The sequence below is a fragment of the Aotus nancymaae genome, unplaced genomic scaffold, assembly GCF_030222135.1.
Source record: "Aotus nancymaae isolate 86718 unplaced genomic scaffold, 86718_ANA_hifiasm-v0.15.2.pri h1tg000029l, whole genome shotgun sequence".
NCBI classification, from domain to species: Eukaryota; Metazoa; Chordata; class Mammalia; order Primates; family Aotidae; genus Aotus; species Aotus nancymaae.
This window is the reverse complement of record NW_026988442.1, coordinates 79,310,034-79,316,185: the sequence shown is the minus strand read 5'-3', so window position 1 is coordinate 79,316,185 and position 6,152 is coordinate 79,310,034. Positions and strand designations below refer to the sequence as shown.

Below are 6,152 nucleotides of genomic sequence, written 5' to 3'. Positions count from 1 at the left end.
CTAATGCTGATTCCATCTGCCAAGGGATGCTGGATCCAGACGGAATGCAATTTGCATAGTCACAGACCCCAAGCTGCTAGTCACTTCCATTCAAAATTGTGGCCTTTCTCTGCAGGGTCTCTATCCAGCCTGTTTGAAGGGTTACAGCTGAGAACACACTAAATGGCTTTGACAGTTTTTCTGAGACACAGACGGGGAGAAGCTACTACTGAGTTTTGGATTAGTGTCCGTCTCGCCTCTGTCCTCCATTCTTTGCTGACTTCTCTCCTTGCAACATTGAGAAATTTGTTTCTGGCCATAAGGCAGTTGTTGGGAGGAATCTTGAGACGGTGTGTTCCTTCCTATATTTGTCAAACCATGGATGTTCCCCAATGGAGAGAAGATGGTTGCAGGAATACAGGGAAGCCATTGTAACTAATACAGAATCCTTCCTTTTGCTCCCAACTTGAAATGGACTGTGTTCACAAGTCTGGAACTAAGAACACACATTTTCCCATAGAATAACCGTGACTGGCCCGGCCCGCAAATGCACATTTTATCCATAATGTAAGCTGAGGGAGGAAGGCAGACATCAATCAGCAGACAGGTTGGCTTGACCTAAGTGCTTGATGTGGCTACCTAAGCTGGTTCTGCTGTCCACAGTTCTTTTGATTTCTAAAATTTGGAGCCCCACCAGCAGATTTCTTATAAGCTGCAAGTTCTAATGGTAAAGGCAATGAGGGTCCGGCCACTGGGGTAGCCGGTGCTAAGCACAGTCATCTGTAGGACAGGGTCTGCTTGCACTTTAAAAAATAATGAACTGTGGCTTCAGGTAGCTGACTTCAGGAAATTGATGTATTTTTCATTTGTTTGTTTGGTTTCTCAATGCACTAAAAATTTTTCACAATGAAACCACTGAGATGAGGGGTGGGAGTGGCAGCCTTCCGAGGCCTGTCCAATAGGTTAACTGCATCGGCACATGCGCAATACTCATGTGACTAAACTCACCTTGCAGTCCCCTTTAGAGTAGCCATTTCGTTTTGCGTTTAAAAAACCTAAAACGCAATAAAAAATATATACTTTTTTGAAAAAGAAAAAGTATTATAAGGCACAAACTATGTATTTAAGCAGGCCTCTTGCCACTTGTTTGCCACAGCTCTGCAAATAACCTGAAGATTACTGAGTGAAGATGAAGTTGGAGAACATAGAGTCCCTGTTGTTCAGTGAATTCTCTGTGTTATGTGCTCTGTTTGAAAATAGGGAATTTTGCTAAATGAAATATCTTTTAGTGTAAGATTCCCTATGTGTCATATACCCATTCTCATTTTTAGAGATTAGGAATTTTGTTTCTCTTATATCTAGCACTATCTACAATTAACATATACAGATATTAATTGGCAATATCTCTCCTTCCTTCCTTCCCTCCCTCCCTCTTTCTCTTTCTTTTCTTTCTTTCCTTCCTTTTTTCTTTCTTTCTTTTCTTTTCTTTCTTTCTCTTTTTCTTCCTTTCTTTCTTTTATATATTTTATGTGTACAACCTAATGTTTTGATATATATATATATATATATATATATCTCCATAGTGAGATGATTACTACAGTCAAGCAAATTAACATATCTATCACCCTCTTGGGTTGCCTTGTTTTTTGTGTGTGTTAAGAGCACCTGAAATGTATCTTAGCAAATTTTCAGTATATAATACAATATTGTCAACTATAGTTCTCAGGCCGTACATTGGATCCCTAGACCTATTCATCCCTACGTAACTATAACTTTGTATCGTTTTATCAACTTCTCCCCATTTCCTCCCCACTGGTAACTACTGTTGTACTCTCTCTTTCTATATTTTTGACTTTATTTTAGATTCCACATATGAGTGAGATTATGAAGTATTTTTCTCTCTGTATCCAGTTTATTTCACTTACCATATTATGCTCCAGGTTCATCTGTGTTGTTGCCAATATCAGTATCTCCTTTTTTGTGCTGAATAAAATTCCATTGTCTATATACCACAGTTTCTTTATCCAATCATTAATCAATTGACGCGTAGGTTGTTTCCATATCTTGGCTCTTGTGAACAATGCTGCGGTGAATGTGGAAGACAGATACTGGTTTCATTTCCTTTTGGTTTATACCCAACATAGGGGTTGCTGGATCATATGGTAGTTCTATTTTTATTTTTTAAGGAATTTTCATGGTTTTCCATAATGGCTGTACCAGTTTAGATTCCTACCAGCAGTGTAGGAGGCTTCCCTTTGCTCCACATCCTTACCAATAATTTTTATCTTTGTCTTTTTGATAATCGCCATTCTAACAGGTGTGAGGTAATACTTCATTGTGGTTTTGATTTGCATTTTCCTGATGATTAATGGTGTTGAACACCTTTTCCTATATCTGTTGGCCATTTTTACATCTTCTTTGGAAAAATGTGTATGTTAAGTCCTTTGTCTATTTTAAATTCAGATTATCTGTTTGTTTGCTATTGAATTACATTTCTTATATATTTTGGATATTAACCCCTTATTAGATATATGGTTTACAAATATTTTCTTTCAATCTGTAGGATGCCTTTTCTTGTTTCTTTTGATATGCAGAAACTTTTGTTTGATGGGCTCTACTTGTTTTCTTTTGCTTTTATTGCCCGAGCTTTTGGAGTGTTATCTAAAACATTCACTGCTGAGGCCAATATCAAGGAGCTTGTCACTATATTTTCTTCTAGGATTTTATGGTTTCAGGTCTTATGTTCAGGTCTTTTATTCATTTTAAGTTGAATTTTGTGTGTGGTGTAAGATAAGGGTCCAGTTTTATTCTTTTGCATGTGCTATACAGTTTTCTCAATGCCATTGATTGAAAAGACTGTTCTCTCTCCATTGTGTATTTTTGGTGGCCTTGTCTAAAATTAGTTGACCATATATGCATAAGTTTATTTCTGGGTTCTCTGTTCTGTTTCATTGGTCTACATGTCAGTTTTTATGCCAGTACAATAGTGTTTTGATTATTCTAACTTTGTAATATAATTTGAAATCAGGAAGTGTTATGCCTCTAGATTTCTGTTTCTTTCTCAAGATTGTTTTGGCTATTTAGGGCGTTTTATAGTTCCACGTGAGTTTTAGAATTGTTTTTTATATTTCTGTGAAAAATGACATTGGCATATTGATAGAGATTACTTTAAATGTGTATATTTCTTTGGGTAGTATGGCCATTTTAACAATATTAATTCTTTCAACTCACGAATATATTTCCATTTATTTGTGTATGGTTTTCATATTAAATTGAGATCTTTTACTTCCTCAGTTAAATTTATTCATAAGTACTGTATTCTTTTTAATAAAACTTTAAGTGGAACGCTTCACAAATTTGCATGTCATCCTTGAGCAAAGGCCATGCTAATCTTCTTTGTATCATTTCAATTTTAGTATATGTGCTGCCAAAGCAAGACCAGGGTTATATTCTTTTTGATGTTATTATAAATGGGATTGTTTTCTTGACTGGTAATTGTTGCTATCCAACAATTTACATGCTACTGACTTGAATTGCAGATAAATTCCTTCAGCAAAATAAGTGTCTTACTACCTCATAATCCCTACAGTGCTTTGCAGAAAGAATATGCTCAAGTGGTCTCTGTTGCTTTAAATTCATTGGAATTCAGTAGGACATAGCATTCAAACAATACTAGCTCACACTATAATGGTACCTGGAATGTTTAGAATGTGCCTCATTCAACAGTATGACCAGCAGCAGCTCATGGCCTGGGGGCATAACATCAATGACAATTAAAGCTTGCCTAGCACTTTCTGTGTGCCTAGCATTGTTCTAAGTGCTTTAGCTATACCATGTCATCTGGTCCTGCAAACAATCCTTTGAGGGGAGTCTTGTTACTTATTTTTAAGTTTACAGATGAGGAACCTGAAGCACAGAGAGATTAAGAAATGTGCCCAAGTTTACATAACTAGGGAGTAGCAGACTCAAACATAAGCAGTTAAGCTCCAGAAAATGTGTTCTACTTACTGAGTTATAATGCCTCTTTTTTCAGAGCTAATCTGCATATACAGAAATACTACATGTGAGACACTTTTTAATGAAAACTCTTTTAATCTCACAACAAGCCAAGAGATGAGTACTACTGTTATCTGCATTTTACAGATTAAAAAAACTAAGGCACAAAGAAGCTAAGTGGGTAGTAGAGCCCCATTTCAAACCCAGGAGGTCTGATTTCCAAGTCTGTCCTTTCAATCATCATGCCACAGTACTGTCAGAAGAGTCAGAGCCAAATAGAATGCCAATCCTGAATTGATTTATGTAGTTTTACACAGCAAGAGATGGTGGATCGTAGGCTACTTTACAAGAAGACTCTCCCATTTTCCATCAAGACTGAACATCACTACATTTAGGGACAGTTGTGCCTGGGGATATGCAAGGTTTCTTCCCAAATAGGCTGGGCAAATAGTGCCAGGTGAGGAAAAAAATAGTTTGTATTTTGCTTGGAGTATTGAACATAAGGTGCCCAAGGTCCAGGGGTATTTGTTTCTTCATAAGGGTAAAGATAAGAGAGAAGCAAGGAGAGATGACAAGTTGGCACTTCTGTTTCCCTGTGCTTTCAGCTTGCAATGTGCAGGGCATGAGATTGGGAGCAGCCCAGGTAGAAGGTGGTTCCCAGCATAAGACAGGCGGAAGTGGTGATGAGTACACAGGTGCTTGTCTCTCCCTATACTGAATGGCCACTCTGCTCCCAGAGGCTATCTAAGAAACGGAGTGCCTAACAGGTAACAGGGGAACTCCCTGCTTTTTAGTTCATAGCCAATGTAGAGAAAGAAAAAAGATATGTGCTGAGCAGAAACCATAATTTATCAGCATGCCTTATCAAACCAATGGGACACTTTTCCTTTTTTTGGTCTCTTTTATTAGATGAGGAAAGAAAGGGAAAGTAACACATATTTTACTTTCAAATGTTGATTTGAAAAAGAACAATTTCTTAAGAAGAAATGAGAGGCTGAAGCCTCAGCTAGGTTCACCTAAGAATCAAAGTAGCACAGCATTCCATCAGGAATGATGAAGGACTATCATCAACTTACTAAAGCTGTAAAGCTGGAAGTTTTCATAAAGTCATGCCATTTGTCACAGGACCTCCTTCAGCCTTTTCCTTGATGTTCAGAAGGCTGGATCCTCAGGCTGTCTACTAGATGGCATGCCGGGGGAGGGAGGGAAGGAGGAGAAAGGGAGGAAGGATGGAAGGGAAGGGAAGGGAAGAGAAGGGGAAGGGAAGGGAGGGGAGGGGAGGGGAGGGGAGGGAAGGGGAGGGAAGGGGAGGGAAGGACAGGAAGGAAGGGAAGGAAATGAGTCTCCCAGTTACATGTTAATGGCTTCTCAGGATCTGACTTGTCTTTGCTCCTACACTCGTCTTGCCAGTGATCCCTGCAAGGAATGTGGACAATCAAGCTGCAGGCTGCTGGCCATGGACCACGTCCTGGGTAGACAAGAAGAAGGCACATGGTGGGTGTTTTACAGACATGTAAGTAGGAATTTGCAAATTGAACCAGCAAGTGTCTGGTACACAGTAGGTGTTTACTAATGGGAGCTGATACTGCTGTTGACACTGTGAGAGTGAGTGGCTACAACTGTCATCCCACTGAGTGAAAAGCGGGGTTGATTCAGCTGAGCCATCTGGCTACATGGTGTTCTTCCTTTTTTAGAAAGTTTTGTTTTAAAGTATTATGAAATATAACACACAGAAGCCTATAAAACATAAGCAACTGCATAATGAAAAATAATAAAGCAAAGCATCATGTAATTGCTACTATGGAACTACTTCCCTGGTTAAGAAATAGAACATTGTCAAGACGCAGAAGCTGACACCCCACCCCATGCGTCCTTACCTTCCCCAACCAAGAGCTGACCTCGATGCTCTCATGGAAATGACACCTTTGCTTATATGTAAATATATGTATAAATCATATATATATACTCTCTCCATATAGTCTAGATATCCCCATATAAAATCTATATATTTCTAAATATGATTTTGTCTATTTTTGAATTTTAAATAAATGCACTCCAGCATGATCTTTTGTGTCTTACTCCTTTCAGACGTCATTATGGTTGTAAGATTTAACCTCATTGTTTTGGAAGCAGCAGGTGTATTAGTTTCCATGGCTTTCTAGTGCTTTTTATACGGA

The 6,152-nt window shown here is 38.4% G+C and overlaps 1 non-coding gene across 1 annotated transcript; it reads right to left on the bottom strand.

The window, feature by feature from the left end:
* Positions 1–3,312: 3,312 nt before the first annotated feature.
* On the bottom strand, positions 3,313–3,415 carry LOC135277064 (U6 spliceosomal RNA). Its single transcript, XR_010344674.1, has one exon. It is a non-coding gene; the product is annotated as a U6 spliceosomal RNA (small nuclear RNA).
* Positions 3,416–6,152: the final 2,737 nt, after the last annotated feature.